The sequence below is a fragment of the Passer domesticus genome, chromosome 12 (genome assembly GCF_036417665.1).
Source record: "Passer domesticus isolate bPasDom1 chromosome 12, bPasDom1.hap1, whole genome shotgun sequence".
Taxonomy (NCBI): Eukaryota; Metazoa; Chordata; class Aves; order Passeriformes; family Passeridae; genus Passer; species Passer domesticus.
In genome coordinates, this window is record NC_087485.1 from 12936932 (window position 1) to 12960718 (window position 23787).

The 23787-nt window shown below is 38.9% G+C and overlaps 2 long non-coding RNA genes across 2 annotated transcripts; one reads left to right on the plus strand and one right to left on the minus strand.

Moving 5' to 3' along the window:
- Positions 1-383: 383 nt before the first annotated feature.
- LOC135279230 (uncharacterized) lies at positions 384-15832 on the minus strand. The gene is made up of 2 exons (XR_010346515.1): positions 15580-15832; positions 384-452 (listed from the first exon to the last, which is right to left on the minus strand). It is a non-coding gene; the product is annotated as an uncharacterized LOC135279230 (long non-coding RNA).
- A 2823-nt stretch (positions 15833-18655) lies between these two features.
- Positions 18656-19860, plus strand: LOC135279186 (uncharacterized). The gene is made up of 3 exons (XR_010346486.1): positions 18656-18871; positions 19278-19407; positions 19610-19860. It is a non-coding gene; the product is annotated as an uncharacterized LOC135279186 (long non-coding RNA).
- Positions 19861-23787: the final 3927 nt, after the last annotated feature.

The following is a 23787-nucleotide window of genomic DNA, read 5'->3' on the forward strand; positions in this document are numbered from 1 at the left end:
GGTCCATCCTGTGTTTGGTGCTTCAACAAATGAACACCTAAGAAAGTTGTGAGTCCTGAGATACTGAGCACCAGTACTAGCAGTTGTCACTTGCTGGCATTACAGGCATGAGTTCAGGATCTTGGTGCAGAGACCAACCTTGAAATGCTTTCATAGGAATTTAAATGTGCATCAAAGTGTCTGGTTTTGTCCAAAATCTGGCACAGGATATTACTTTTCCAAAGCAGAAAGTGCATTTTTATCTGAAGTATTCCAGAGCCATTCTGAATGTCTTTGGCACATTAAATGCATTGATGCTTTGATCTCACATTAATGTGAAGTCAGAATTCTCTTGGCCTCAAAGGAAGCTTGTCAAGAAGATCCATTTCCCTTTCCCTCATGAGTTGTTTTTTTTTTTTTTGCTGGTGGTTTCCAGGCTCATAGTTAATCCTTCACCATAACTTGTGCACCTGCTGTTCAATACAAAAAGTTAGCATAAATGTTTATATTGCTTACTTGAAGCATTGCTACACAAGCAAATATTTTGGCATGGGTTTTTGAGTTTCTGGTTTTGTTTCGCTAGGTTTTTTTTTAGTATATCATAGAATGGTTAGGGTTGGAAGAGCCACAAAGATCATCCACTTCCAGCCCCCTGCCATGGATGGGAATCCCTTCCATTAGAATAAGCTGTTGTGAGTTTAAAATACAAAACCAGCAAGCAACAGAAAGCTTGCATAAAAGTGAGGGAATGTTGGAATACAACTTGAGAGCAGGACTGAGGGCACTGCTCAGCTCATGGCAGGAGTGGATGTGTTAGCCACAGTAGCCATAAGCCTTGGCAAAGGGAAGCAGAGCCCTGGAGGAGGAATGCAGAAGTTAACGGTGTGCTTGGCATGCAGAAACCATGCAGGACCCTACACGCCTGCACGGGTCTGTGGGAGGCTTTGATTAAGCAATGTGACTTAGCTACATAAATGTTATGGTTGTGCTATTTTTAGCTGCAGCTGAAAAGGTATATAAACTTAGCTGTGTGTATCAATAAATGGCTTCATGCATGCAAAAATCGTGGAGACCCTGTCTCCTCCATGGCCAGCAGGGGAGCAGCCATGGTGACTGACAGTGTTAATCTGCCTGGCCTGGCAGTGGGAGGTAAGCTTCTTACAAGTGTTCGTCTCCTTAGGAATTCCCCTCTGCTTAACCAGTGATAAAGAGATGATGGTCCATTTAACCAAAAAGGCTTCTCTACCAGCTGCCTCTGTATTTATTAGCACAGATTCTATAACACAAGAATAATTTATAGTACAATGCCATATCTGATTACACAAGTGTTTTGTGATATTTTCTGTTTCTTGTGAATTGTTTAATGTAAGGCAGCCATGCAGAAATGCTTGGATGTGTGAAGTTAGTGAGGCATCTAATTAAGTTGCAAGAGCCAATGCACTCACAAATGGAATATTGAACATACCACTTATTTCATTCATGGAACAAAATTGCTTGTGGATCTGAAGATGAAAAGACTTGCAGGCAGGCATGTTTCTCTGAATTATAGAGGTATCATAACTGGTCTACAGTTTGGGTTTAATTTGTAAATGTCCTAAAGTGGGGGTTTGTGTTTTAACTAGTTTAATAAAGCAAATCCTTCCGGCAAATCGACTCAGGACTTTGCTTCATCTGGACCAAAAAACAAAGTCAATCTCTTCCTTTCTCTTCGCAATGAAAATATGCTATACTTGAAAAATTTAAAAAAAGTTTTGTGTGAGCTTACTTTTTGGGTGGGCACATCTTATTTTTTGGTGGAAGGTGTGTTTTGGAGGGGGTAGGTTTAGGGTTTTTTGGGGGGGCGTTTTTTGTTATCATAGTGGGGGTTTTCTTTGAGAGAGAAGGGACTCTTAGTTATTCCTGTTGCCTACAAAAGTGCCATGTGTGGGGTTTGAGTTCACACAAACTGGGTTAATCTGGGACTGCCATAAAGGGCATATGGTCTTGCAGGGAGCATATGGTCTGGAAGAAGTCATTCATTGTATTGCTCCTGAACCTTCCCAGCTGGTTTGTCCGTGGGGTAAACTGAAATGTTCACAGGGAAAAACTGCACATTACCTGGGGAGGCAGTATCAGATTTCATTATTTGAGCCAGGATGCACAGTTCCCATTGTAATCTACTTACTGGAACTGTTTTCCCTCAAAAAATAGTTCAGGAATTAAAGAAAAATCTTGGCACAGAGACCATCTTTGGAAATATTCCATGTAACAGTGAAATTGCTATTTAGGAAGCTTATAGCCTCATGAATTTCATTAACAATGTCTATTAAATACTCTAAAATTATACTTGAATATCATAGACCATCTTTCCAGTTCCACAGATATTATTCAGTTGACCTTAACAGGATTACATGCTTGTTTGGTTTTTTAAAGTTTGGAGAAAACTGTTTCCATGGCTGAACTCTTTCCACTAAATGTATTATTGAAGAGGCTGATGATGTTTGCTGTGATTCTGTACATTAGTTCTCTTTGGCCCATTGTTTTCCTACTCAATGGCAAACATAAGGTTTTGAATAAAAAAACAGAATAGAATTTCATTTGTAGAATCAAGGCAGAAATCTAAAAATCCATGGTTTTTCAGTGCTTGTAAAGTTATGAGCATAAACACAAATTACTTGGATATTTTTGTCCCCATCTACAGTAACTTGCATCTCTTAACTTCAAATGTTTATGCAGAGTCCTTGAATAGTGATGTATCAATGTAAACAAAATGAAGTGTGGCCTTAGAGATCCTTCTGTATTGGTAGATTTTATAGCTGTGTATATGCAAACTCTGTGTTTGCATACACACAGCTATAAAATCCCCATTTATGGGGATTCAAGATTCCCCATAAATGCAGTAACTGTGAAATTCTACTGTTATTGAAGCAAAAATGAGGGTCCGAGCTTGTGTGGCGGACCCTAAGATAATTTTCCAGAAAACTCTTTTGATAAGAAGTGTAGAAGAAAAGGGATTTCTCATATGTAGAAATGAGCATTTTGATATGAAAATTCTTGTTTCCCTTAATATGAATATTAGTGGGAGGCTTTTTCATTTTCTTTGGCTTTATCAGTACTCATGTTCCTTACATGCTCTGCAGTGAATGCTTTTGTGAATTCTAAGCATGTTTAATAAATGATCTTAAATTTCTTTTCTTGTCCTGCTGTTACATTTGGTTAACAACTAGTGGAAGATAGGGCCCAAATTTGCTTACTAAGGCAATACAATCCCAGATCAATTTGAGTCAGAAAGGACCTCAGGACATTACCTATTCCAGGCTCTTACTGAAAGCAGGGTCAGCTATAAGATCAGCTTGCTCAGAGCCTTACTCTGCTGGGCCTTTAAAGCCTCCAAGAACTGAGACAAGGCCTAGCTGTGCTCATGACCCAAAGATGTCTGTCCTCAAATCTATCTGCCTCTCTCTTTATCCAATTTGTCTTTTATCTCCCATACTTGCACCACACATTGCTGTGAGGAGCCTGCTCCTGTCTCCCTCATCAGCTCCCTGTAGCTGCTGGGGAACTGCTGCCCAGTCTCCCAAAGACATTGCTGCTCCCAGCTGTGTCAGGGCTCTTGGCTCTGGCTCTAACAAGTGCCAGGTCCAGGGAGGACAATCCCTTTCCTGGATCTGCAGGCTGGTCCTGCCAGCACATCTCAGGGTGCTGGAGGACGATCCCTTCCCTGGATCTGCACGGCTCAGGGTGCTGGAGGACAATCCCTTCCCTGGATCTGCACGGCTCGGGGTGCTGGGGCCATCCCAGTGCTGGAGCACACTGTGAGTTTCTGCTGGGCTGGTTGGGAACCAGGATCCAGCTCCTTCCCAGCGCAGTTGCTCACAGCCTGACACTCCTCACTTTGTGTTCTTCCACGGGGTTCTTCCATCCCAAATGTAGGATCCTGCTCTTGCCTTGTTGAATTAGGAACCTGCTCTTGTTGAATTTCAGAAGCTTTGTGCTGACTCAAGCCACCAGCCTGTCTTAAGTTCCTCTGGATGCATTCATGTCTCTCAACTGGCTTCACCCAGTTTAGATACACCAACCAAGCTGCAAATTTGGCAGGGGGGTCAAGCTGATTTTTTTTAAAGCTAAGTTTACAATAAATAAAAAATACTGAAGAGCTTTCTCATTATGATTTTGGGTTATGGAAGTGCATGTTTGAATATGATTGTGGAACTGCTTTGTGAAACTCCTTAAGGAAGCTAAAGTTAGTGCAGCAAAATTTAGGTTGAGAAGTGTGACGTGTTTCGATGCAGGAACAATCAAACCACAGCAGGTTTTGGTAGGATCATCTTTGTATGTTGTTTTTTTTTGTGTACATTAGCTGGTACACAACTCTGTGGAGTTGCAGACACAAAACATCTCTCATATATTTTGTGGGAAGGAAATAATCTTCCTCAACAGCATTTCATTTTCATCTGGCATTTTCAGAACAGCCAGGACGTGTAAACGGGGAGATCACACACATAGAAAACCTGCATGTGAGTGTAAGAGCCTCAACATTCCAGTCTTTTGGCAACAGAAAGTCCTGCCAAGGAAAACTGGCTAGATACCTAAGCAGAACAAGTCAACAGGAAATAGCCCATGAAAAGGTTTCCAGCAGAAAGCCATTGGGGTTTCTTAGCAGAGTGAGTATAAATTTCACAGATTTTACGCTTGTTTAGTCATCAAGGTAAATCTGGGGAAGACAAGATCTCTTAACACTAACACAATTAGCAAATGGTATGGAATTGATCAATGTTCCGTGTATTACCATTTTGCTTTTAACTCTAACTTTTTTAGATGTTCTTTTCCTGTTGAAGTGCACCACATTTGTTAATTAACTCCATCTGCTGAAAGTCTGGTCTGGCAGTTTAATAATATAATGAGTTGCTTTATTAAATAATTGTGCTTGAATGTGCTACTGTTTGTCAAAACAAAGAGAACTTAAGGTGAATATATCTTGGAAATATCCTTATTGTGCAGGTGATGTCAACAAATCTTAACCTATTCTATCTATAGTTCTCCACATCTGAGATTTATAGGAAATGGTATGCCATGCCTTCATTATGCAAAACATTAAATTTAACAGAAAAATCTTGATCACACCAGCCCTTCTATGTAGATCACGTTAAGAAATTTAAATAATCCCACTGAAAGCATGAATGGGCTTGAATTTTGCAGCTTTGAAATGTACTTGTTAATATTGAATCCCGAGCAAATTCCTACTTATTTTTAACTCTGGCTTCTTTATTACATGTACTTAATTGTAAATCAGAAGTACATTTTTAAATACTTTGTGTTTACTATTCAAGGAATTCCTGTGCCTGCTCCTGCAGACACCACAAGCATTCTACCATGTTCGTAATTAGTGTCATGCTGTTGTGTTGTTAATAAATTGAATTATATTGCACTTCAATAGAGTTTATAGCCAAGCAGTAGATTGTATAGCCTGGCATGTGGATGACAGGCAATTGTAGTTCACCTAATGACTGGATGGCTTTCCTAGGGTTCAGCTTTTTGCATGCTGGGAGATTAAATACTACAGATAGAGAATTAGGAGACAGGATGCCACAATGACCCATCTAATGATGAGTAAGTGGCTAGGTGAGGGATCCTTCTGCCACCCATGCTGATAAAAATGTTTATCTGGTAATGGTTAAATGGTTTATCACTGGTAGGAAATATTGACTTTTTCTTGCACCATTTCTGGTTTTCAGCAGAACTGAAAAGCACTTTTTCTAATCTGTAAATACCTATGCTTAGAAATTGTCACCTATCAAATTTTTCTTTGACAAAACGGAGGTTTCCTGCTGTGTCACTGTTGTGCCATAAGCTTTCCAAAATATTTTTATAGTTGAAGAGAAGCTATCTTTCCAAACATTTGCAGATGTCGTGTTGTTTCTACTTGATATTCTCGTGTAGAAATATGGAAAAATCCATTGTAAAGACCTGCTGAAGTAATGCAGTTATTAATGTGGGTATTGCAGACCCTTTGTATTACAAGGCTGCACAAAGAGCTGAGCTGTGCTAGTTGCAATGACCCTCAGGTCTTCCTGTCACTAGCTGCTTTTCAGGATGGCTTCTGTCTTAACCATATATTTTTGTGTCCTTCCTTCTTCCTTCTTACATATCTTGTAATGCCGTCAGTGTTATGAATATTCAGTATGACCACCAAACCATGTATTTAACACCATTATTGGAACTTGCTCTCCTATGAAGTTATTAGCAGTAAAGACTTTGGACAACTCTTTAGATTGCCTACATGAGTGTAAACAGCAGGTGTTGGGAGTTATGTTTAAAATCTATTATCAGCCTGCTTTTAATCCTTTTATTTGTATTTAATAGTATTGTCCATATTCCAAACAGAATATGTTAATACATATATCTCACACAATATATGTCATATATAGTTGTATATATAATAAATGAAATGCTCTTCTACACACAGGGTAAAATACAGTTGCCTTAACCACTGGTATTGTCCCCTATGAATTACACAAACTTATCTGTCATGGTCTAATATTTGTAACTGAATGGAAATCTGACACTGTCAGGCTGTGAAGGCTAGCAGCACTTGCAACAAAATAAGTAGTGGTTGGTGACAAGCACACAATGTTCTCTCACAAACCCACCTGCTATCTGCTCTTAGGAGTTTATAACTATGATTAATCTACCTAATTCAAATTGCTCCTTAATCACTGCCAGAGTTCATTGAAAACATACTTAAGTTTAAAAAAACCCAGCATCTGCAATAATTTATTAATCTCTTTAATAATAAATAACTAAACCTTGGGGAGTTGACCTGGACTGTAACCATTAAGAAAATCCTGTCTGTAAGCAGATGCAGCTGTAACTTCTTTTGTTCCACTGGAAGTGCCTGGATGGAAAATAAACTCAGCCTATGTAGTTGAGCTTGAAGAGATAATTAAGTTGAAAATCATATTGCAGATTAAAAATAAGATCTACAGGTTCCTTATGTCTGATGTAGCCTGACTCTATCTGCCCCAACGTCTTTTTGTTTCCTGGGAATACAATCCTTTTTATCAAAAACATGAGTAATTTCTATGTTACACTAGGACAATCTCTATTGACTTCTTTAAAGTCATGCAGAGAATACATCTGGGTATCCTTTGCTTCAGAAGATGTGTGTCTCTTCTTAAAAGTATAATCCACAGCATTAGCTACCACAATGGATTGTAAATACTCAATTTACCCAGACCATTCTAGCTCATTGAAAATTCTGGCTATAAATACATTTCTGGTAACTGAATATTCAGATATGTACCTAATGGAATTTTCAGAAGTGCCTAACTGGCTCCTTCCCATTGATGTCAAAGGAAAACAAGTGCTTTTGGAGCACTACCCTTCTGCCAGAAGTTTTTATTATTAATTGAAAACAGCTCAGGTTATATATCATGAGCACATTTCAGTTTGGCTTCCCCAAGTGTCTCCATAATGTCCAGGCAATATTTATTTGGCTTGACAGAGTTAAAAGGGATTGCACAACCTGGGTAATTTACTGTTTTAACGGATGCTGAGCAAAGGGTGTGTTGTTTGGCACAGGTTCAAACAGGCACTAATTAGAAAACAATGCCAGGGCCAAGGTGATGGCTGAAAAGGTCTTTGCTAAACTCCATCATGAATTACTTAATTTTGTCAGTGTTTAAAGAGACTTTTAGAACACTACGGGAACATGTATGGTCAAAATGGTCTTTCAGGGGGAATTTTTCCATCTCAAAACAAAGCAGCTGGATTTTAAGCAACTGGGAAAAAATGAGAGTAGTCAACTTAATAAAATCACAAAGTAAAGTGAATTCTCTGTGTACCCAAGGTAAGATCATAATGCTCTGATTAATGATTATTAATTTAATAGGAAAATTAATTGTGAAGGGGAAAAAGTTACTTTCCCAGAGCTGGTTTGTGTTGTAGGTAGTCAGAAATGACAGTTCCTACAGTTGGCTTGTGCCTTGTCTATAACATGTAATATTGCTTCTTCTAATTCATCATTAATCTCATCATTTTTATCTTTGTATTTGGTTATCTAGTTGTTTATAATAAAAACCACATTGAGCTATGAGCAGGATAATTGAAGGAATCTTAAAGATATCTATGATGTGTTGCTCAATCATTTTTTGTTGTGCAATCTGATTGAAGGGAGAAAGGGGGATTTGTGCTGATTGTGAACTTCATCAGTTTTAATGTTATACATCTAAGGAATCCTAGAAACCAAAAACATAAAGGACTTTTTTTTTTAGTTTTTCCTATTAGTGCACGAGTCTTTGATTGCTGTGTTCTATATTACAAACTGCAGCATTGCTTTGCTTTTTACAGTTGCTTACAGAGACTTAAAAGTGCTTGGGTAGGGTCTTTAGGATGGTGGCTGATTTTGTCATGTCATATGTGATGCGTAATTGTGTGAGAATGCTGAGTAAATTTTTCTTTTGGATTTCTGCAGCTGCTTTCTTCAGATATGGGTATGATTTTTTGCTTTAGGCTTTTTATAAAGGAATTGTAGCTCAGGTCTTTTTTGAGTTGTTTCAGCTCTGCTGAATGATTTGAAGGAACATTATTGACAAAACTATATTTCTTAAGAATAGCCTCAGCCTGAGGTCTGAGTGAAACCTCCAATCCTTTCCAAGCTGAATGATATTGAAAGGACAAACAAAAAGAAATAAGGAAGAGGGGGAAGTGCTCAGAAACTACAATATTCATGTGTGTCCTTTGCATGCTTTTGGCTATGGAAAATGTAATCCCCTGACCAGACTTGCCCAATGGGTTCTCAAGACTTAGACTTTGGATCTTTCCTTCTCCTTTTGCCTTTTACTGTAGAGAAAAGCAACAGTGCAGCATCCTGCATGTTAAATCAGTGCACAGATCTGTAAAGATGAGAACAATACATGTGCAGAATGTTCTGGGAGTGCAGCACTGACCAATGAGGAAGAAAAATATTAATACTCAAGACAAAGCAGGTTTACATGGGAAATGGAAGTTGTGCTGGTTTTTCTGCTCTATTACTCTGTGTAAACCTGGCAAAAGTTTGGCATGTCCTGTAAGAGGACTGAGCTACAATCTAGAGAGAATACAATAGTACAGCAGAAACATGGTAAATAAATGTGTGTCTCAATCTTTAGGGAAGAACAACACTTTTTCATGCCTTTACAGATCAGCCCTATTTTTTTTTTAGTGGTTTCTGTTAAGAGTGAGATCAGTAGGTTTTGTCCCACATTTGAGGAATTTAAATATTGGTTGAAATATTTGGTTTTCTTCAGTGCATTCCATTGCAGAGCATCTTGTTTTGCTTTTGCCTCTCCCACTTCCTTTCAGAATTGTACCAGCAGCCTACAGGCTTGTTCAGCATTTCAAAGGGGCAATATGATTCCCAGACCAGAATGGTGTCAACAGGAGACAGTCTGCCCAGTGTCAGGTTTTTTGTAAGTTGTTTCTTTGTTTACGCTGTGAAATGAGAAGGGGGAAAAAAATCAAATAGTGCACAATTGGCTCCAGTAAATGCCAAGAGACAGTAAATGCCTTGTTTATTGCCTGGGGAAGGCTGGTAACTTGCTGACTTTCCATCGAGGCTCCTCCGTAAAGATCTCCCTTGGAGCTGGTTATGCAATTGATGGGGCAGGGTTTTGGCTTCTGGAGCAGCAGGCTTGCATAACATGGCTTATAATCCAGCACTCCCTTCCCAGCCTGAAAGGCCTTTTTCATAAGACATTTTCTACAACAAAAAACTTCTTCCACATTTCTACACAATTACTGAAATAATGGTACCCTGACTCTTAAAAAAAACTCCATTCTACAAGAGATTTTTTTTTACTTGATGTCTTTGTATATAGGCGCTTTTTAAAAAGTAATGAATAATTTATAAGTTCTTTTTTTTCATACCATGAGGTCTACTTTGTATTTTATTAGCAGAATTCTTGTTGATACAACACTGAAGAAATTGAATTATGCCAACTAAGCACTTCTTGGAGGCCTCAACACAAATAGGCTGGTTTCTGAGAGCTTAATGTCGCTTACATGGCCTATATTTGAAATCATAGGTGACCAAACCTGCAACTAGAAGGTTTTGTCTGTGTAGCTGGGAGAGGGAGGCCTGCATAGCAGGACATTAATGCCACAAAGATGCTGTCTGTGGAGAGGGCTGCAGTGGTTACTTAAGGACAATGGGAATTGGGATGTCTTGTTCTTTATTGCAGCCTAGGGGCACGCATTCTTCTTCCTCTAACAAGAAACTTCCATCTATTATTCTTCTCCTTCCTTCATAACATACACTGCCCATCTCCAGATGCTTGATTGCTGTGTGCATGTCTCTGTCCTCCCAGGAATGTATGGATCTCCCTGTCAGCCTGGTGAGAATTCCAGGGCAGCTGGTGGGTGGTTGTGTGTTGCAGCCCAGGTCCTCCCTGCTTCATGCCCTGTCTGGGCAGCTTTATCTGTCAGTATGAGGACCCATGCAGCATAAACTGACCTAAATATTTAGATTACTACTTTGTCTTGCAGGTTCTAGGGCAAAAATCAGAAATGTAGGGAAAAATGTGTAAATGAAGTCTTTGAGGATTGGAAATGGGAAATCTAATATTCTTTCCCTCCTGTCACTGAACTGCCCCACTGAATCCTCATGTCCAGCAAGAGAAATGTCCTCAGCTTGTTGCAAACGTGGAGGTTCTCAGAGTACTCATCAGTTGTGAACTGGTGACTTGGAAAGAGCTGAAGTTACATATGCATCTCACATCATTGTCAGCTGTAATTGCAGATGACTGGTCTTTCTGAAAATAAATTTGGGGATGAAGATGTGGTACTGCTATTTCAGACAACAGCAATCAGAATGACTTACGTGACATCACATGAAATCTGTTATTAAGATGTCTGTAGCAGTCATTACTTGCTTTCCTTCCATGAAAGCTGATATGAAAGATGAAACTAAGAAAGGTGTTTATTTAAATATTACTAGTTTAAGTTTTTGGATGAAATTACTGAGAATTTTAAATCTGGTTGCTGAAGTCCTTGTTCACCAGAGGAGCAGTATAGACAGCAGAGCAGAACTGGAGGCTTTATAACTGTTGCACAGATATGAGCTGTCATACATTTATGCCTTTTTAACCCACTGTTCTCAGGAACTGGACTCTGCCAGCAATATTAGCAGGAAAAGGTTTTCACTGGAAAGCATTCACTGCAGGAAAATTATTTCTCAACTCTCCATTGTTCCTCTGCTGCCACTACCATTGTCATTATTCTGCTGTTCCATCACACAAATGAATTTCTGTTCCCAATATCTGGATTGTCCCCAGTGAGACAATCAGAGGTAATCAGAGGGGCTGCTGTTTTTGTCTAGTGGATTCTCTGACGCCCAGGGAGATGCTTATTGGATCAATCACAGTACCAGGATATTTTCATTTACATCTCTTGGATTCACTAATCATGGTCAGTTTGGATGTGAATGGCAGAAAAACTATCCTTCAGTGTCCACTTCTTTCAACTCCCTAAGGGGCTGACAAAAATAACACTAAACCTCCAGCAGGAATTATTCAGACTCATATTTTGAAAAGTCAGCTTAGTTGTAGCAAAACAAAATCCCTCTGAAATGTGGCATGGGCAAATTGAAGTAAATTCTGAGATTATTTTGGATTTTATTCTTGAAATGCATTTGCAATATCAGCGGCATATAAATCAGGAAGTATGTTTAGAGGTTACTCATGACAGTTAAATCTTTTATGAGGAACTGCACATTTATAATTTGGGGCCACCTAAAAGGCAAAATATGAGTCCCTGCACACAACCTGGCTGCTCTCCACTCAGCAGCCCTAGAGTTTCATCTGTGAGAAACTGGAACCAATCAAACATTCTGTTTATGCAATCGATGTTATTTAATGAGCTACTAACTCTGGAGTTATTTGATCTTTGGCAGTTTAGGGGTGGGGATGGGAGGTAAAGTTGCATTCTTACTGGAAAAAATCCACATTAATTTCAGAGTTTTTAACTGAGATAAATGTGGGGTCTAGACTGTTGTATAGCAATACATTTACTAAATTGTGTATGATTGCTAGTTCAGTTGTTACAGTAAAAACAATTAAAGTTATATGAATTCAATTTTAAATTCAGCCTTTCATGTTCTGAAAGAGTCTGGAAAATTTAATCATGAAACCAAAACCTATATCTGAACCTGTGAAATATCGAATAAGTTTCTATAGACAAGACTCACTGAACAAGAGAACTTTCAGTTTTACTCCTTTAAAAGCCTTCAGCTCTGTTTGTCTGGCTCTTTAGGCACAAAATGAAAAAATTTCCACTCATCTCTCCTTGAAACTGTTCCATTGAGCTCAGGAGCAAGGCCAGAGGGGAAGAGAATGTGTGCAGCTCTAGAATTACAGTTGTGAATTAGTCTTACAGTTGTGAAACTAGAAACATGTTATTGATATTCCAATATTTATATGCTACACTAACATTTTTTTATGGACACCAATATTAATGACTGCAAAACGGGATATTTTTTTCCTTGGCTATGGGGTAAAACCCTTTCTATACACTCAGTAAATATATCTGTGAGAGTAATATAATCCAGAACAGCTACAGCCATACAATGAGCTCACATCGTGTCCCTGAGTGCTCAGCTGCCCAGCTGTCAGCGTGCCCTGTCTGTAGATTTGTGTCAGTGCAGCCCCCTGAGCACACACACCTCCTCCTTTGCTACCTAAGATGTATCACTGCTGTATAAATCAGTCAAAAGCACAAACTATGTTTATTAAAAAATCACTTTACATTTGTCATGGTATGTAGTGGATGCTTTGAATGAAGGTTATATGAAACAAACAAAATTTGTCTTATCAGGTTATCTAGTTATGTAGCAATCTGGGATAATTCATTGCAAGCAGAAAAACAACATAATGGCGAAAGTTTTCTGTTTATTGGAAAAAAATCAAATTAGCAGCTTCAGAAATAGCCCTGAGTCAGACAGCTAGCTCTATTATTATGTTACTTAGAAGCTAATGTATTATGAACAAGTGCCAAATATTTCTGTGTAATGCAGAAGAGATTAAATGGAAGCTTCTATTTTTGAGATCTGCTTTGTAGCATACATGTAATCAACAGAAAGTCCTAGATAACAAGTAGTACACAGATAGCCCTGCTAATTATGAATAATTATGTAAATGGTTATAATCTCAGAATAGTACTTATCTGAGAGATTAATACATACCAATCAACAGAAAAGTTTTGAAAATTCGTTTACCAAAAGTCAGTTATAAGTTTATTTTTAAATGCTGATGTGGGAGCATAACTCAGCTATGTAGTTTTGTTTAAAGCCACATTCCTATCCCAAGGAAGGGGAAAACTCCTTGAGAGGGCTGGACTGCACAAGTACATCAGGTTTTGAATCTGTTCAGCTAACTTGCACAGTACTTGCTTGTCAGAGATGACAAAAGTTGTGAGTTTCTGAACACACTTCTGTGCAACTCTTGGCCAGCTCAGTCTGGTTTTATACTTTCTGTATTATTATTCTGTATTATTTGCTGGAAAGGTCACTGTGAAGGGCTGCAGAGTTGGATATGGTAAGAGTAGTTTCTCCACTTAATACATTGCAGAGGCAACTCCAAAACGATTGTGCATGCAAATATTCTCATTTCTGAGACAAATGCCAAAAGTGATTTCAAAGATCTCTCTGTTCTAGAAAAATTCAGATGTAGTTGACACTGCGCACAGCAGTCAGTACAGGGGTTCAAAAAGATCTGCTTTATTTTGAAACAGGATTTAGGATTAAGTTCTTCCTGTTTAGAAATGTTTAGGACTCAACACAAGTGTTTAGAGTGAATTGCACAGGAATGGGGTTATTTTAAAAATCCTTATCCAGAGCAAGAAGTAAATAGCCTAGTTTTGAGTGAGAAAAAGCTGCAGCAAGTGTTGACTCGCTCAAAACTGACCTCCTGTCTTTCTAATTCTGTGCTTATGGAGCCAGGGCAGAGAAAACATCAGGGAATTTGCACTTTTAGCACGGATTTACAGGCTCTGAACATATTTGTGTTCTCTGAATAATTACTCATTGCTTAGCTTTGGGTGTGTGAAAGTGTTGCTGAGTTTGCAGGTGATGGTTTAAGCTGCTGTGGGCAGCAGCAGTCACTGCCTTGCACAGTTCCAAGTGCCCGTGGAGGCTCCAAAGAGCTCTCCCAGCCCAGCGAGGCACTCCAGCTGCAGTGGCTGTGTGGGGAACAGCCTGCAAGGCTCTCTGCTGGGAATCAGAAGGGGCTGTGGCAATAATGAAGGCCCTGGGAGAAGGAGGGATGCACTTCACAGCTTCCCAGCAGAGCAGCAAGCGTGGTAGCATATTGCTGATTTGAAGAGAGCCCCGAAGGCAATTACTGCTGCCTCATTAAAAGGATTAAATCCACCTTCTCTTAAGACTTAGAACCTTTTCCATGTTGGCTCTGCAGGCTTTCTGAAAGTGGTTGAACAAGAAATCAAGTTGTGTTTTGGTTTAGCTTTTGTAAGAGTACTATTTAAAAAGGCCCTACTTCGAAATCAGAAAAAAACTGTCTTTTCAATAGGTATTGTTCTTAATTCTGAAGTAAAATGTACAGAGATACCTTGTTCCTATTGACTTTCAAATGTTTGCATGCTATTAAAAAATACTTGTAAGCTGAAGCAAGGTCAGTTAGGAAGCCTTTGAAAGAAACTTTTTGCAAGAGTTTGCAATACTTTTTGTATTACGTTTACTGGGAATTTTTTTCCCCTTATGCTATCAAACAAGTTATTCTTCATGGGTTAAATTCTAAAACTCACTTTCACTTGGGCAAATTCAGTTTTGGTTTTAATGATGAAGTAGCTTCAATTTAGCTCCAAGTTTTGAAATTCAAAATACAACATATTAAATGATGTGACAGTTGCAGATACAAAATGATAACTAAACATTTTGATTTTGATAGATGAAAGTTCTGGAGTTTTTCCTTCTTGGTGTTAGGTATTAGTTTTCCCTCAATATGCATTTACACCATTTCCTTATTTGAGTAATCACTACCTCATTTGAATGAAACCTTAAAATTGCATAATTCTGTCTCTATGAAATTCTGTAAAAGCCAATATTCATTTGAATTTGACTCTCAAATTCTTACCAGATGGATAAAGTTTATATTTATGAACTGTCTGTTCATGAGTAGGAAATCCTCATGTGATCACTATGGGGCTGAGATTTTTGGGGTATTTCAGGAGTGTGCCAGCACCCATCCACAGCAGCCTACTGGCAGCAAATAGTGTGTGATAGGGACAGACCATGCCTTCAAGGAGCCTAACACAAAATTAACGCTGTGAGAAGTGCTAACAGGCAGAAGAGGAGGTTCTGAGGAAAGTCTGAGGTCTTTCCTCATTAAAAAATGATACTCAGAAATTTTGTAGCTATTTCAGGTGCTTCATTTAGGGAAACAGGGTGTTATTTATTGGCCCAAGTTTAGGGGGATTTTTTTGCTTCCTCTCTGAAAGGACAGGATGTAGACTGTATGTTTTACTTGAGCTATTCTCACACTGATTGAATCTCTGTTTTTGTTCATAAGGCTTTATATAAAAGATCACAAATAAGGATGCACATTCTGAAAATAATGCTTTTTCTGTACCTACCTGCTTCTCCTTGGTTTGGGGCACCAGGAGGAGTTCCATCTCCTGTGTCTCCCAGGAAGGCCCTGAGCTCATCCCAGCACATCTGCAAGAGGGAGTGCTGGTCCTTCCTGTACACTGATAGTGTCTGACATGCAAGTGGCTCAGGGATGTCCTCCAGGGGATTCCCAACGGGTGACATGCTCCCTTAGCTGCCCGGTTATCTGAACACAGTGACTGAGCCTTATCACTGCTGTCACTGAGCAGCCTCTGCCTGCCAGGCCAGGCAGGACCATCTGGGAGAGCTCTGCAGATGCCTCCCAGTGCTTCGCTTAGGGCCTGGGAGGGGCCCTGAAGCAATGCTTTGTTCAGGCTGTGAAGCACTCACTGTGTAGGGGTATTTGCATCTGAGCTTGTTTCCTCCCCTTTTTAACAACACTTTGTTGTTTTAAGTTCAAACTGGCTGTGACATTGATTCCTCCCCGGTGGCAGCTCTGCTCTTTGCCAACAGGAAGCTTGCCTCTTGTGTGGTTGTTATTCACCAGCATGATTTCCTTCTCAAGAGGACTGTGCACACCAAACATGTTCTCTAGATGGGTCTTCTGTCATCAGTCCTGTGCTTGAATTGTTCTTTATCGTGTCTCATGTAACTGATGGGGCTTTTCAGATTGTTTCTGAGCCAGCTTCAGAACTCCATACATTGTGGGAGCCATGCCTAGTGAAATACAGCTTTCTCCACTGGTAATGCCTGGCTAAATAGTGTTGCTGCTACATGGATTAAATTTACATAACATCTTGTCTTCCAAGGTTTTGTCATGCATTTGGTGACAAGGCACAGTAGTTAATAGATCAAACCACAGCTACACTGAGGATGGAATTTCAGTCTCTGAAATGCTAAGACAACAGCTGTGCTCCCGTGGGACAATGTAGATCACAAAGTCCTGGGTAAAGTTTTTTTCATTTAAGTGGTTCTGGCTTAGAAACATGCTTCCAGGGCTGATTAAACCCAGGCACTGAACATCTTTGGGAACTTCTGCAAATTATCTTGATGGAAAAACTCTTCTTACTGTTGGAGTTACATCTGGATACCAGCTTGAGCCCAAGGAAACCCAGAGAGCACCAAATAACTATTTTAAGGGGGGAAAATTATATTTTTAAAGTAAAGGTGTCTCAAACATTTGATTTTTCAAGACAGACACATGGCAAAGATTTTTATGGAATATGCTTTGGACTTTTCTAATTCTGACATAGAAAATATTCAGAACTCCCATGGTACATGAAAGCAGAGCAAATATGCTCAGAGGTGCTAAGATAATCACAGCTGGTTGGTTGTTTCAGGATCTGACCCAGCAAAGATTGCAAACCATTCAGGAAATCAGGAAATCAGAACTTTGGGTTTTACAGCCAAATCAATCTGATATTCTTATTTTTTATCTAAGCCTAAGGGCCCTAGAGGTAAAGCTGATTTTCTGGTGGTAGCAGCATTTTCATATTTCATTTGTCTGCAAATCTGCCATATTTTTTTAACAAAAATTCTTTGCTTTTCCCCCTGGTTTCTGTGTTTCTGTGTGGTAATGAAAACACTGCTAGATGGTCTGACCTACAGATATTTTTCCTTAGTGACAGCTGGAAAACATGCTCTCCAAGAAGTACTAGGCATAACAATAACCCAAAAGAGCTCCAGCTACAAGGAATGTAGAAGTTTACAGCTAAAAGCATGTTTTCAAGTACAATCTAAGTAGGAGGCTACCAACTGTTGCTTTTTTGTGAAGTAAATTTCCATGGCAGGAGGAGGATGTCTGAGTGGACTGAAAATGTCCTAAAATATGTAAAAGAAAATATAGGCTACAGGGGAATAGAAAATAGGCTGGTTTTTAGTCTGTCCAAGCAAACTAAGGCAGAGCAGGCCACAGATTGTGGGGCTGGCCCTTGGTCATCCTTGCTGGTTAGCTGTTGTGGCCTGAGACCAGAGTGAAGGGATGGCTGGGAATTCCTTTTTTCCTACTTGGGCAGATCAAGAACCTCTGAAGTGGTCAGGATTTTTGTTTAATATCTGTTCCTTAAAGATTAATTTAAAATTACTGGTCATATACTGTTCTTGTTTTGTTTACAAGCTGCAAGTGCTTATCTAGACTGAAAAGCTGGAATAAGCTCTCTTCTCTTGTCTCCCTCAGCATTGAAGGTACCAAGAATTAATGGTCAGGATAAGATATTTTGGTCTAAAAAGATTAAGCTCTTTTTCCTACTAAAGCACCTGCATAAATACAGACAAATCCAGACTCAACAGATGATATAAATGTTATATGATATGACTCAGCAAAAGCACAGATGTCAGATCATAGCTGAATACTTTAATTCCAACTACTTTTTGTCTGTCATATAGACAAGTGTCATTCAGAAATTGTCTGCTTTGCCCTTTTTTATTATTTATTACTTATTTTCAGTTCTGTTGTGAGTAGCTGTAAAAACTTTTCATGTGTTAAAGTGTGAGAACATGTGTGCTACAATCCTGTTGCTTTTATTCTGTAGCACTTGCAGACTTTAAGTATAGCCAGTATCTCATTTTTCTGCAATTCTCAGTCCTTTATGTAAGTTCCAAAGTGAAACATTTCAAAGATGCTGTAAGTTATTCTCTGGAACTAAAGATGAATTAAAATTATTGAAACACCGAGGCTTGGCATGGCTACCTTGTGCTGTAAGCATCCTTTCTTTGATTGCTTTACAATGTGAAGCTATTGGGGAAAAAATGATAGGACAGATCATGTTACTTTATTTAAAAGATATGGCATTTGAAACCAGATTTGATAATTTGGAAGCAAGCAATAGCTGCAATTTAAAAGGAATGGGATTATTACAGTTTGGCAACAGATCTAAAATAACTAAAAGCTTCCATGGAAATACATTGGGAACCTGAGTGCATAACCCCCTTAAACTAATGGGCTAGGGTCCTCAAGGGAGGAGAGGGGCCTGGAGGGAGTGAACTCTAATCCAGTTGTTATAGATTTGTCATTGCAGGTCTCTCTGTAGTGTCACAATGCCCTCCTGGAAGCTGCTGCTTGTGAGTGTCACAAGTCTGCCTTCAAAATAAAACGTGGGCCTAAATCTTGTTCTCCAGATGGAATAAAGGTGGAATATTTTGAGTGCCACCATCCGTCAGTGTAGGGCAGGGAGGAATCCTCTCTGTGACATCTCTTCCATGTGTTAGTACAACTCTGGACATTTTTGTGCTGACATGCTCAGTATCTCATTTCAGTAACTGAGATGAAATTCAAGTAGAGGGGAAGGAGCAGCCATGTGTGTGTCTATGGGCCAGCAGGTTTGTCAGCTCTTACCCGGGGGAGTTCTGAGGGAAGTCCCTGGTAGCAAACCCAAAAGCAAGACTAGAAACTCTCCCTCTTTCATCATTGCCTGTTTTAGTGTGCTCAAGTGCTGTTGCAAAGGAGATCGAGGAATTTGGATTCCTCACGTACTTTTAGGCTGCAAAATTAATTTGATACCTTCTGCTGCCTTTGACACCAGATAGGGTCTGAAAAGAGCTTCACCATCTGTGTTTGTGTTGGCTTGGTCTTTGCATGTCTGGTGGGTTAGTCCACAAGTATTTATCTGTGAATTTTACTTAAGAGCCTTAGCTGATGCATTTTTTCATGTTCCATTGTCTCTTCACATGGCAAATGAACTGAAAGCCTTTAACAAGTCCCAGATATTTCCATCTCTTGTTTTAGGGAAGTCTAAAAAGGATGGTAAAACTCTCCAGTCTATCTGGTGTTGCTGAGCATTCTTTGAACTTAGTAGTAACTCCACACAGCATTTATGGACAGACAAAAATGCTCCCGAACCAACTCTGTGCCTTAGGTACAATTTCAGCTTTTCTATCTGTGTATTGCATTTTAACAGATATGTAACATAAACAGTTTTCCTGGTTACAACACTGTACAAAACCAGGTTTCCTGGTTACAAACTTTTCTTGAAGTCTCTGGGACATGCTTCTATTCTATGATAAAGCCACATTTAAACACTTTTTTTTTTTTTTTTGTAAATATGCCTGGTAAATCAGGAGGCAGGAGATTCATTGCATGCAAAATGGTTCCAATGACTGAGACAGAGAAGGGAGATGAGTTTTGTCAGAGAGAAGATTTGAGGAAGAAAGAAATTTGTGCATGGAATCTTAGCAATGAAGTAGTTTTCCTCACTAAACAGCCAGTGGCACTTCAGGATAAGATTTCTACCTAGGAGAGGAATGGGCATTCTCAGCCTTCAAGAGCAGGAACCAGGCCTGTATTTGGACCAGGGCAGATGCAAGTTGGTAAGTACATTTAAGAAATTGAAATAAAAAATAATAAATATGTAACATACATTTTTAATCATCAAACCACTTTTTAGTATTAAAATGGACAATAAGTTTACTTTCTGCATGTTGTAAGTTCCTAATAAAGTAAATCAAGAAGGTTGAAACCCAGGTGGGAATCTCACACTATCTTGCTGTATGCTTGAATTTATTGAAAATTAATATACTTTCTTGACCTGCTGTTGATTTCTCACAAGTCAACTTCACACTGATCTCTATGAAATCTAGAATTTAGATTTAGATGTGTACAAGCTGCAGACACAAGTAAACTCTGTTTAGACAGTGTCAGGTAATTTTCCTAAGAAATGTAAAGATGAAATGTCTTCCCAGGAATTTCCTGTTAAATAGTAGCCTCTATGAATTTGAGCTTCAAGAGCTGGTACCCTGTTGAATAGGGCTATATTGTTATGAGGACAAAATGGTGGGCAACTGAAGCAGCTTTAAAATGTAAATGTAGCTTTTCTTTTATGTCCAGATCTCTATCTCAAAGATATCAGATTTATGTGTTGCAAAAATAAAACTACAACAACTAAGTTACATTTATTGGGGGGGGGAAAGAAAAAACAAAATTGGAACCATATGTTCAGAACTAAGTTATTACTGCTTTCACAAATGGTTTGTTGTACAGCTTTTTCAGAATTATCCCAGATAAGTATTCTGTTGATGACAAGTTGGAATTAAATTAGGATAATACACCCTGCATTATTAAAAAAAAAAAGTAAAATAAACAAAAGTATCTTTCTGGCTAAAGGTTAGTTGTCACCTTAAAGAATTTTTGGTTTAGCTTATTAAAGCACTCAATAATGATTGGCTGCCCCTGGGAGACATTTGTAATATTTTATTCCATGTAAACATATGGATTCAATTTAGTCAAAGGACATTGTGAGTGAAAGCTGGCCTCTCTCCAGTGCACTGCAATAGGTGTCTGGAGGTTTGAATACTTCGTTTGCATTACTCTTATGAGATAAAAATTACCATCAATCCAACTAATTGAGACCCAGTAAGTGCCCTTTAATACTAAGAATAATAGGAAAAAATTGAAAATTAAATTCAAGTTCACGTGCAGAAAGCTGCTGCAGTGTAATAATCATAGAATTTGCAAGAGAGGTATACAAAACCTTTTTAGGAATCACTTAGCACAGATATGGCAGTAAAATAATTTCTAATTCACACTAGTGGAAGTTTTCACTCTAAATTGATTTTTGGGTTTTGCCATTTGATATCATAACAGAAATATGTGAAGCTGCTTTGCTCCCCTTTCACAAATGTCTGATAAATTTTCTTCAAGAGTAAATGAATTTGGACCTTTATGACCAAGCCAAGGAAGTACCAAGCATCTCCTTTTGAGGTACCAAATACCACATCAAACTTCAACACTGTCATGAGTCCAAGAAGAAAAACATCCCTTGATAACCATAATATTTATGGTTTTGGCTATGAGCACCAGTAACCATGAAAGACATCAATATTGTTGATTAGTTAGTGAACAAATTTAATTCCTGAGATATAGCTGTAACTTCAAAGTGATGGGCCTTCTTGATTGAATTTAAGTTTCATGGTCAAGTCACATTTATTTTGTAATTTATAACAACCTGGGAGGCTGTTCCCAGATGTAATAAAAGCCTTTGGGGGAGCAAAGTGGGTGGAGAGAGCTTGAATTGAACACATGCACTGCAGCCTGCATTCACCTTCTCTGGCTTTCAGCATAAATTTTCTGTCCTGATTCCTTACCATTTTGCAGTACTTGTTGTTAAGGACATAAAATAATTGCATTTCCATTTGTAAAATTACCACATGCCAGTATCTTACAGGTTATAAAGATTAACTCAGTAAATTTTCCACTTGTGGAAGGCGTTACCTCAGGTTTGATTAAGCAGTGTTACATCCTTCTGAGGTGTGCAGTTCCTATTGTGCAGCTGCTTCAGCTTGGGGCACCAAGCCTGCATGCTCTCACCTCTTCCCCTGGGTTTTGGAACTGCATTTTTGCCATTAATCTGTTGTCAAAACATAAATAGTCATTATCATTGTGATGATTCAAGAAATTTCACTTTTGCTCTGGCTTCCCATTCATAAGGCACAGATATGTTCTCTGTTAGATCAAAATACATTTTAAAAATAATTTGCGGCAGTATATGTTTTACAATCTTTCTAAACACTAAATGCTATAGGTGTGGTCTGAAGACCCCATGTCAGAGGGCCAGAGGGATCCTCAGAGCCAGCTGGTGGATCAGGCCAACCTCTGACACACTGCTCAGATGTGCTCTCTGACTTTCACTTCAAAACTCCAGCATTAGGGAGAATTGTAGAATATTTGCTAACTGGCAAGGAAATATAAAAATGCTCAGAAACCAAACAGTAAATATTAATGCAAAGGGCTCCATATTGGGGTTTTTACAATATATTTTAAAATTTTATGGTATAGCAATAGGGATGTGCAGAACATGGATACAGTATTCACTCCATGTGCATCAACTGAATATGCCTTGCCATGGATTTTATGAGGGGTTTTCCTTGAGATTCTGTTTACAAAAATGATCAGTCCAGATTTTTGAAGCATAGAAATACACTCACTTTTTGACTGTCCCTCTGCAATTTTCCATGGCTTGATAGAAAACACAGCCATCAAAGCAAGTGGAAAGGTTGTTCTTGGCCTCCTTCCCAGTTTGCAGTAGGTGAAGGCCCATGAAACTTTGGTATCCAGATCCTTGGGGGGGATGTGGGTGCATACATGGACTATATAAACCATAATAAATCACTTATTTTAAACATAGTTGGTCCTTTTTCTTGGCATCTAAATGGCTGAGATTGTGCTGTATTTATTTTGTCTCTTCCTAAATGTTGTATTGAAAAGGAACAGATTCTTCCCTGCCCATTTCCCCCTATGAATTCATTTCAGTATTTTTATTCTAAGCCTTTTTCGGGTTATTCAGAGGTATAATGGGCTAAGTTTCCAAAGTAGTATAACCATTTTTTCACTGATTTTCCAATTACATGGTATAGAAGCTTCACCAATCATCCTGATCAACATCCATAGCAAAAGTCTGGAGTATTACATGTGCCACTAACATTTTATTCCCCAGAAGTTAAGGGTAGAAAATAAGAATGCAAACAAGCACTAAATATAAGCTACAGGTAACTACACCAACTGCTATAATAGTGAGATTTGAATGTGACAGCTGCCTGGCAATACTATGGCAGAAAATTCAACAGCATTATTGGTGACAAAGAAAATCAGGAGTGCTGGTTGCTCTTGAACCACTGCACAGAATGGTGGAAATTACAACCTTTCTGATGTTTCCTTAAGCACAAATGGAAAAAGAACAAACCGTCAGAGATTCTTTGCAAGTCAAGTCATTTCCAGCTATAGTCTTGCTTCCCTGTATTTTGTAAAGGTACTTGAATTCCTCAGCTCAGGGGATTGCCCGAGTCATGCAAGCACTTGTTATGGAAAGACAACACTTCTGTTTACCCTGCTTTGACTTTCAGCAAAGGTCAGTGGCTTCCACCAAGCTGTACCTTGTCATAGGAGGAGTTTGCAGGAGTTCTATGAATCTTGTCACTGTGAACTTGTAGCCTTGGTGCTCTGCCAGGGGCTGGGAATCTTATGTGTGAGCTTAAACTCTGGGCAGAACCTTGCAAAAATCAAACATAAAGAATTTTCTCGCCTGCAGACAGACTGAGGAGCTCACTGGATTAGTCCTCAATTCCTCCTCACTACACAAGCCACTGTCATTTTCAGGTCTCATGGAACTTCCTGACTGCAGCACTCCCTCCCTGACAGTGAATAAAACAGTATTTAGCACACCATGTCTGAATAGCTCAGTGTCTAATTTTAAATATGTTTTTCACTGCCATTTTTGTGCCTCTGTTTTTTCAGTAGCTTAAAT